The sequence below is a fragment of the Nannospalax galili genome, unplaced genomic scaffold (genome assembly GCF_000622305.1).
Source record: "Nannospalax galili isolate Female #2095 unplaced genomic scaffold, S.galili_v1.0 scaffold779, whole genome shotgun sequence".
Taxonomy (NCBI): Eukaryota; Metazoa; Chordata; class Mammalia; order Rodentia; family Spalacidae; genus Nannospalax; species Nannospalax galili.
In genome coordinates, this window is record NW_008345224.1 from 1,379,510 (window position 1) to 1,390,064 (window position 10,555).

The 10,555-nt window shown below is 44.8% G+C and overlaps 1 pseudogene; it reads right to left on the minus strand.

Moving 5' to 3' along the window:
- Positions 1-1,245: 1,245 nt before the first annotated feature.
- LOC115071750 lies at positions 1,246-1,610 on the minus strand (annotated as a pseudogene).
- Positions 1,611-10,555: the final 8,945 nt, after the last annotated feature.

Below are 10,555 nucleotides of genomic sequence, written 5' to 3' on the forward strand. Positions count from 1 at the left end.
GGCAAGTACTGTTATCCACTGAGTCATCTCATCAGGCCTAAATATTGATTTTTAAAGGACTCATACTCACTTAGAAGAAAAACTGCTACTGTGGAACCTCCTCCTTGGCCCCCTCCCCTGGGCTCCCTAGACCCCTGCCCCTATTTAGGACTAACTGCTCTTTTTGCTTCTGTAAATCGCTTGGCTTGAGGGAACCAGAGGGACAAACTGCACTGTCTCCATTTTGACTGCTGATTCCTCCATTTTTGTGATGCCTCATGGACATAGACTAGGTAAGCCCAGGTATGTTCAGGGGGCCCGGGCAGGTTTGAGGCCTTATAAGGAATAAACAGGGTCCTCTAGCCCTGAAGATAACAGTCAGCACATTCCACAGTCCTGAGGGCAGCACCCACCAATGAGAGGCCTCCAAGACTGTAACCAATCAATTCAAAAGTATGTTGGTGCTCGTGGGCTCTTTGGACCAATCAAAATATAACTCTGTCATTCCCCTCCTCTATTTGTCTGAAACCTATGAAAAGCTCCCTCCCCCTGCAATCGGGGCTCTCAGATGAACCTACCACGTTAGTTTGTTCTGAGAGTCTGAGCTTAAGCCTGAATAAAGACTCTGTTCTTGCATGCTTTCTGGACTCCATGGTAATTCTTGGGGATCCATTCTCTGGGCACAACACTACCATCTAAAACTGGGACTGGTGAGATGGCCAGTGGGTAAGAGTGCTTGCTGTGAAAACATAAGGACCTGAGTTCAGATCCCTAATACCCACAGAAAAAAGCCAGGCATAGCTGCATGAGCCTGTAACCCCTGTGGGAGGCAGAGATAGGAGGATGGCTGGGGCTTCCTGGCTGCCCCATCCCAGCTCCAGGCTCCTTAAGAGACCCTGTCACAAGGAGATAAAGTGGGAATGATAAAACAGGACACTCACTGTCCTCCTCTGGCATTCATGCATACACACACAGATGCATGTGTATCCATTTAATACTGTGTATGTTTATATTTTCATGCGGGGTGCATATGTGTATGCAGGTACATGTGCACATGAATGGAGACCAGAGGTTGAACTTGGCTATCATTCCTCAGATAACATTTACCTTATTTTATGAGACAGGGTCTTTTTCTTTAATATATGAAAACACAGTTTTATTATTATTTTACTATATAACATCTTAGCAAACACACCAGGCTGCATTTTCTCAATTAGCAAATGAGACACAGGCCAACACTTTGATTCTCCCAAGAACCTCAGGACCCTAATCTGTCATTGGAGGGTTCGGTTTCTTACGACGTCTGTGATACTGTCCATGAGGGTTCCAGCAGTGTTTTGTGCTGAAGAACATTCTGCTGAGCTGTCCTATCATGGGTCATTGCACAAGGTGTTCACTTTTTTCTTCTAATCTGGTCTTCAGCACTTGATCATGTGTTTCTTCATTATTATGCAAAGGATGTGGTCGAGGGGTAGGTTTCGTGTGTTCATCTGGAATGTCCACAGAAGGGTAGTAGCACACTATTATCTTGTCATCAGATGTCAAAGCAAGCTCTGCTTTGTTTGGATTGGAAATAAATGCTTCAAGGTAGTTCGGTTTGAGATCACCCATTTTACTGCTGCTGCAGCCATGGTACATCAAGATCTTCATCAAATGATATGAAAAAAAGATGTTCTGAAGAAAAACTGCCTCTAAAATCTGCTTCTAGACACATGGACTTTCATTTCATGTGCCTGCCATCTTCCCTCCCAGACAAGGTCTTCTACTGACCTGAATCTCACCAAGTGGGCTAGGCTGGCTGGTCAGGGAGCCCCAGGGCACATGCTCACAACTTTGCCCACCTGCTTTAAGCGGATGGTGGGAACTGAACTCAGGTCCTCATGCTTGCACTTTACTGAATGAGCCATCTCCCAACCCTGAAACTGAACTGGGAGGATGGTTATAGGAAAGTGTGTTTCAGATCAGACACATCCTTTAGATTTATAATCCAGAGCTTCACAGGTAAAGATCAAAGTCAAATTGCCTTGGTTACTAGTGGTTGACACACTTCTGTTCTGCAAGCACAAAGCAGGTTTATGCAATTAACCATTCCTTCAGTGTTTTTTTGAAACCAGCTGCACATTTCTTTGCCCATCACATACAACGGTGCCAACTCCCACGCAGTTCCACAGAATTCTTCTACCGTTCCCATTTGCTCTGTTCAATATTTTTGTTACCCTCCCTCTCTCATGACCTCATAAATGCTGAACATTCCAGAAGCAGCAGTCGCTTTGGAAGGAGGTCTCTAGTACTCATCTGCAAGGCGTTAAAGGAAAAAATTCAAAAAATGTCTGCGCATGGAAGTGGGAAAGAAGACTGGAATTCCTCCCGGACTGAGGAACTGAAGAAAGCGCTGGGCGTGAAGAGCCCTGTGCTCCCTGACAGATGGCAGGCACTAAGTGCAGCTAGACCGGCGGTGCTCAGGGGCTGCTCCGCTGCAAATACAGAAACAATAAAAATGCTTACTGATTTTAAAGAGATCTGTAATTAAGTAGGGCATTCCGACTGATAGAGGTTTGCCAAGGCGGAACAGTCAGATTTGAGGGTTCTGAAAACAGCAGAGTGTTTATCTTATTTACATGTCAGTTCTAAGATGGAAAAACTTCAGAATCCCATCTTGAATGTGTGTGTGTGTGTCTGTCTGTCTGTCTGCCTGCCTGTGTTTCTGTCCTGTGTGCGAGCACAATGGGATCTGAGTTTTTACGTGCCACGTACCCATCTGACATTCTCTTGGCTCTTAGAAAAGTGAATATCATGACCCTTACACTCGATTGCCTTAGGCAAGGAAGAGAAAGATCTGTCAAGCCCTGGTCTTGCTGTTAAGGCTAAAGTTGAGAAATGTCCTCCTAATGCTTTCAAGTCAACAGTGGCTATGACAGAAGCAAGACTATTATTTAACGGTAGCAGAGACTGTCAAAAACAAACTGTGCCTGGCATTTTGACAAGATGCTATTGAAAGGGAACCACTTTTTCAGCACTTATGTAACCGTTGGGGAGAACTCAACAATTAATATCCTGAGGTCTGGGTAATAGGATTTCTAGGAGGCTCAGTGGTTGCCTTCCGACACACATGAAAGGCACAGCAAGCAAAGAACAGGAGCAAAAAGTAATCTGAGACCATGAGGTCCCTGGAAAAAGGCGGCAGTGTCAGAAACCAGGAACCTGGTGGTTAATTAAAGCATAACTCCTCCTTCAGGAAAGCGTGCCCTTGCACAGGTGACACTATAAAGTATGGGGACTGCCATCATCCCCAGGTGAAAATAATACATGGAGAGACTCCCATCTCACATCTCTGGTCCTTTTCCTTTCCTTTGGTGATCTGGTGGATTTGTGTGGCACCCCACGTAAGCATCCTTCCATGAACAGCAGCTCTAGCTACACTTGACCAAACCTCCAACCCTGACTGTCAAGCAATCAGTGAACCAAGATGCTAACAAGTAGTCAGTTTCCTGCCTTCCCTCTTAGGAATCTGTTCCCTGTTAAGGAACCAGATGCAAGAAGCATTCAAGGCAGTCAGCAGGTATAGCGGCTTCCCTTTGCTTAGATAGAAACGTTAGAGGGGCCATCCAGAGGGCTCAGTAGGTAAAGGTGCTTGCCAGCAAGACTGAGGACCTGAGTTCAATCCCTGGGACCTATATGGTAGAAAGAGAGATCAGGCTCCCACAAATTGTCCTCTGATCTCCATAGGTACACTGTGGCAAACACGCACAGACACACACACACACAAATAAATAAATAAATACGTATTTAAAATGTAACAAAATATATAGAAAATGAACCGTAGGGAAACAACCTGTTCCACAGGAAATGCACATGAGCTGGCTCAATAAGTAAAGAGGGAAAGGAAGGGAGCTAATATCTGATAAGGCATGGCTGACTAGGGATGTAGCTCAGTTGACAGAGTGTTTACCTAGCATGCATAAAGCCCTAGGCTTGATCCCCAGCACCACTTAAACTGGACATGATGGTGCACACATGTAACACTAATGTTTGGGAACTGGAGGCAGGAAGATCAGAAGTTCAAGGTCACCCTCAGCTACCTTGAGAGTTGAAAGCCAGCCCAGGATATATTGAGTATGTTTCAAGAAACAAAATTGGACAGCCCTTATGATCTAAGTCATTTAAATGATTGTGTTTAAAGTTAACAACTCTCAAAATACTGGAGACTGGGGAGATGGCTCAGTTGGTAAAGTGCTTACTGTGGAAGCTTAAGAACCTGAGTTCAGAGCCCCAGAACCTACATAAAAACTGGCTGTGGAAGCCTGTGCCTGTAACCCCAGTGCTAGAGGAAGAAGGGTGGACACAAAGTAGGTCCTGGAGGCTTGTTAGCCAGCCAGTTTGGTTGAAACAGTGAGATCTAGGTTCAGTGAGAGTCCTTGTCTTAAATAAATAATAAATGAATGAATGAATGAATGAATGAATAAACAAATAAATGGAGAAAGACAGAGGCAGATACCCAGCACTGACCTCTGGCCTCTACAGTTGCACACATGGGCAAGCACACCCACATACGCATTCACATACCCATACCCCCCCCACACACACAGAATAGTCTGTATCTTCATCTTATATGTAAGAAATCTGAGTTTTAGACTGCTGAAACCATTGCCTAGGGTCCCAGTCTATAAAGAATTTACTCAGAGTTCAGGTGTGGATTCTCCTGACTCCCAAGGTTGACTTCCTTGACTCTCCCTAGCACCCCTCAGAGTCATAATTGATCAGTCTCAGAAGTTATTTTCTAATGCAAGCCCAACAATGCTGCTGCTTACTAGCTGATGTGAGTACCATGAACCGCCTTGGCCTGAGCAGTCTCAGCCTGTTTGTGTCTCTAAAAGTAATACCCACAGGCAATGTGTGCCATACCTATGCAGTCATGTGCAGTGCATGGCACATAGATTTCACAAGACCCATATTTTAAAGACTTATTTCATGTTTAAATATGTGTATGGAGGTATGTCTGTGAGTAGGTTTGTGCAACTGAGTTCAGGTGCCCTCAGAGGCCAAAGAGGGCATCGGATCTTCCAAGAGATGGAGTCACAGGCAATTGAACTGAACTCAGTCCTCTGCAAGAACAAGTGCTCTTAACCCCTGAGCCATCTCTCCAGCCACATAAGAGACATTTAAGTTGATAAGGAGTAGCCAGTCCCTGCCTTAAGATCTTCCCTACCCACCATGCTTTCCCTTACTGCTGCCTTCACTATTGCTGCCTGTCCCATCTGCCAGGGTTTGAGATATGATCCAAGTCTCCAAATTCACACAGGAGTTCAGTCCCCAAAGTCTTCTATTTATGATATTCAGAGGGTTGGAAGCACAATCTAAGACAAGCAGATAGTGTCTTCACAAAGTGACTAAGTGTTAAAGTGTTATAGCTATTTCTTGTGAATTTTCCCTCCTAAAGGCATGCTCATTGAGGCTCAGGAAGTCAAGGAAACTTACAGGGCTCAGAAGTCAACAAAACTGAGAAGTCTGAGAAAGGCTTTGAAATGTCACAAGATTTGCAAAGCCCTCCCTAAGGGCTTTACTAAGCAGTAACTATTGCCGGGATGAGGAGGCTGGCTGGCTGGCTGGTTGATAGCGGACTGTCTGAGCTATCTGCAAGTCATGCAGGCTCTCCAGGAATGTAGCTTTTCTGAGTGGCTAGGGTGGCTTTGGGGTAATGCAGCTGCCTTGAGTCACCCATGCTCCTGTAAGTAACCCTTCACTCATTCTCTTGTGAATAACACAATAAACTCATCGATTCACTAAGCCATTCTTGGATAGAACCATTTCTTTTATCTGTCATCAGTGCCCTCTCTGAAAAGAATAGATGTTTGTTTACATGTCTGCAGGAAATGTCACACAATGCAGTCATTAGAGTGAATGGAGTCCTCCATGATTAAGACCTGGTGGCTTTATTTTATTTTTTAACTTTTACAAAAACTTTATTGAGAATTTCATACATGCATATAAGATATTTTGATCAAATCCATACCCACTTCTTCACCTCCCACTTTTGATATTTTTGGCCTTTGGAACAGAGTATGTTGTTAACAGGATCAAGGACATTTTGACTTTTAGCCAAGAAACTGGCTACATTTCTTTGGGTCTTCTTACCATAACTGCTTAGCCAATTCTTACCTCTTATTCTTATTACACCATCCTCTGAAGGGGTTACCCAAATTGCCAATAGGGAAGCTAGAGCAATCTGCATCCCTATTTCCTGGTGGTTTTATAAAAGAGAGGGAGAGAAACACAGGAATATATTCTCATTGTGATAAGATATGGACAAGCCTTGGAGATGCCTTATAAAAGAGAGGGAGAGAAACACAGGAATATATTCTCATTGTGATAAGATATGGACAAGCCTTGGAGATGCCTAGAGTCTATGTCATGTTTGGATCTCCAACCCCAAAAGTACTAGCCAAACTTAAGCCTCTTTTCTTTAAAGTAGCCTATATGCACCTTTGGTATTCTGTTATAGTAATGAAAAGCTGACTGGTAAATTACCCAAGGAGGAAGACCTTGCCTTCTACAGCTTGGTCAACCCTTCAAACCTTATCATTTGTGCACTAACTTCAGTGTTCTTTACTGACCATCATGTGAACAGTTTGTCTTTTGCTGTTCCATATATACAAGCAATCACATGGGTCTCACCAAGGGTGGTACTTAGAATGGGTTATATCAAAGTTTTCTGTCACCCAAGACAGCAATTCATACAAGTTTCTCTCAGACCAGACTTTTTGAAAAGGTCAGAAATCAAAACTTGTTAGGCTTCTCTTTTTTATTCTGTCAAATTCCCCTATGGCACTGGGTCTTGTGGAAGCTGCAGTGGCCTTGGAAAGAGACCAAAGTCTGAGGTACTCACAGGAGGAGACCATAGGCCTTTTAGGAACAGAGGAGGAGAAGGCCATAGGCCTTCTAAGAATAAAGGAGGCCATAGGCCTTCTAGGAATGAAGGAGGAGGCCATAGGCCTTCTAGAAACACATTTAGTAACTTCCTAAAGACACCTGGTTACATAAAGGAAGAACGTGTTTGTGTTGGTTACTTCTCTTATTGCTGTAGCCAAGTACCTGACAAGAAGCAACTTAAGGAAATGCCTATTTTGGCTTACAGTTTGAGGATGCAGTCCATCATAGTGAGGAAGTCATGGGGGAAGGAGGGTAAGGTAGCTGGTTTTATTGCATCCAGAGTCAGGAAGCAGAAAGCAAACAGGAAGTGGGGCCAAACTACAAAAACTCAAGGCCAACCCTCAGTGGCCCACCACCTCCAACAAGTTTCCACCTCCTAAAGTTTCCACAGCCTTCCCAAACAGTGCCATCAGCCGAGGACCAAGTGTTTAAATATTGGAGCTTATGGGGAACATTTCAAGTTAGTCCACCTAAGTATGTCTACAAAGCCCTTCACTTCCTTTTCATTTATTTATTATTATTGTGTGTGTATGATGCATATATGCAGAGTATATGGAGATATCCTAGTTTGTTTCTTCATTGCTGTGACAAAACACTCTGACCAATACCAACTTGGGGAGGAAAGGATTTATTTAGCTTACATCTCCCAGGTCACAGTTCATCAGGGAGTCCAAGGTAGGAACTCAGGGCAGGAACCTGGAGGCAGGAGCTGGAGCACAGGCCAGGGAGGAACGCTGTTTACTGGCTTGTTCCCCTGCTTAGCTTGCTTTCTTATGCAACACAGGCCCACCTGACCAGGGATGGTACCACCACTCCCATATCACTCAACAATCAAGAAGGTGCCCCATGGACATGGCCACAGGCCAGTCCAATGAAGGCAATTCTCCAGTTGAGGCTCCCAGGTGTGTCAAGTTGACACTAAAGCTATCCAGCACAATTGACCCCTTGTCAATTTGACACACAAACACATCACTATTAAGCCATAACCTTTCCAATCCTTGTCCCCAAGTTATGATGTTAACATTAATATCACAACATAAGACAGTACAACCTCAAAATCCCCACAGTCCTTAAAAAAATCCAAACACTTAAAAGTCCATAGTCTTTGTTAAAAGCCTCTTAACTGTGGGCTTTGGTAAAATCCAAAACAAGTACTGTCTTATTTCAAAGGGAAGAATCGGGCACACCAAAGCAAAACCGAAGTCCGGCCAAATAGCTCAAGGCTGGACATCTGGGATTCACTCACGATTTTCTGGGCTCCATAGGGTTCTGGCAGCTCCACTTCTCTGACTCTGCCATCCAAGATACATAGCTCGTCTCACAGACCCAGGCCAGCTCCATTCCATACCTCCTGCTGTCCTTGGTGGTCATCCCATGGTCCTGACATCTCAAAAAGCTGGAGTCTCCACTGAAACTGAGGCTACACCTTCACCAATGGCCTCTTCTTGCCTCTCGGGGCGCAAAGCCTCAGATTCTCTCCATGACCCCTTCAATCCTGGGGTCTTCACTGCAACTGAAGCTGCACTTTCACCTATGGCCTTTCCTGGCCCCTCAGAGTGCCAAGCCTCGGTTGCTCTCTGTGACCCCTTCATGCTTTCAACACCAGAACCATGCAGGAGACTCTTACACATTATCAAGTCCTGCTTCCAGCTAGAGATGGAGGCTCAGGGCCCCTCTGTGTGCTGACCCTGAGGAAATGCTTCCCAGAAGGCTTCACTACAATAATGCTGGTATCATTACTTACAGCTGATTTTTTAGCCCCAGCTAACCAGCATCAATTGTCCCAGTAAAGCAAAGGTTTTACTTCAGGTTCTGGTCTCTTCTTAATCACAGCTAATTCTTCAGCCCCAGCCGACCAGAACCCACAGTCTCAATTCAAAATCTTATACGAACAGCCCTGAGAGCCTCTACCTCCCTTTGAAGCTTCACAAGCCAGGCCTCCATCATCCACAACTCTTTCAACATAACTGTTCCAAGCTTCACAGCAACAAACTCTAAGCACTCAATGGCTTTTCCAGCCCAAAGTTCGGAACACTTCCACAATTCTCCCAAAAACAACTGGGTCAGGTCTGCCACAGCAGTACCCTACTATCTGGTACCAATTTCTATCCTAGTTTTTTTCTCCATTGCTGTGACAAAACACTCTGACCAATACCAACTTGGGGAGGAAAGGGTTTATTTAGTTTATATCTCCCAGGTCACAGTTCATCAGGGAGCCCAAGGTAGGAACTCAGGGCAGGAACCTGGAGGCAGGAGCTGGAGCACAGGCCATGGAGGAACGCTGCTTACTGGCTTGTTCCCCTGGCCCCTGCTCAGCCTGCTTTCTTATGCAACACAGGCCCACCTGCCCAGGGGTGGCACCACCCACAATGGGCTGGGCCCTCCTATATCACTCATCAAGAAGATGCCCCTCAGACATGGCCACAGGCCAATCCAAAAGAGGAAATTCCCCAATTGAGGCTCCTCCAACCCAGGTGTGTCACGACACTAAAGCAATCCAGCACAGGAGAGGTCAAAGGACAAGTTACAGGAGGCATTTCTCTCCTTCTACTATGAGTCCCAAGAATCAAACTGAGGTTGTCAGGTTTGCACAGCAAGTTCTTTTACCCACTGAGACATCTTACCAGCCCACCTTTACTTTTCTACTGAAAATCTTATTCTGTTTTCACATTGACAATGGCATCTGTCTGTACCAAGCCATTAGTTACCAGTGATAAGAAACTGGATGTATAACGCATTATGAGTCAGAGCTGAGGGACTTGAAGCAGACTGTGTGGTAACAAAAAGTCATTGAAGTCAGAGGAGGGTCTGAACTGTTCTCCCATTTAAAAAATATAAACTGAGGAAGCCATAAAAGGGGATCAGTCTGGCTGGGGAAATTGCTCAGTGGGTAAAGTGCTTGCCAAACAAACATAAGGATCTGAGTTCAGATCCCTAGCACCCATGTAAAAAGTTGGGCTTAGTAATATGGGTTTGTTATACAGTACTGGAGAGGCAGGGTCTGGTGGGTCCATGGGATTCACTGCCTAGCCAGTCTAACCAAAACTGCAAGCTCTAGTTCTGTGAGAGTCCTTGTCTCAACTAATAAGGTGGAGAATGATTGGGGAAGATACACTATATCAACTTCTGGCCTCCATGTGTGTATGCACATACACATACTCCCTCACACAAAGGGTAGAAATCAAGCCACACAAATATATGCTTGAAATGTTTATAGATACAAAGAATATACTTGGCACATTCCCTTTCCCTTGTATTGAATTTTACCATGAAACATTTTCTTCGAGTTGTACTTAGTATGCATCACTAAGAGAATATTCTAGAGAGAATGGAATGCTACTTCTTTGCGCCAGTGGCCTGGACATTAGGTCACCGATATCTGGCTGTTCTTCCAGGGGAAAAGTCACTCATCCACTAGCAGTGGGTCAAAGCTAGAGGTTAAGTTCTGCCAATGTGCAAAGAGGACATGCAGCTTATTGCTTTGGTGCTTAATTAAGGAGGGTGGGCAAAAGGACCCTGCTCCTTGGTTCCCTGCTTTGGAAATGTTCATCATGGCATAGCCAGATGCTATGAATCAGTGAGCTGCCCATGATCCAGGCTGTTCATGTCACACATGTGAGAAATAAACCTGGATATGTAATGCCACTGG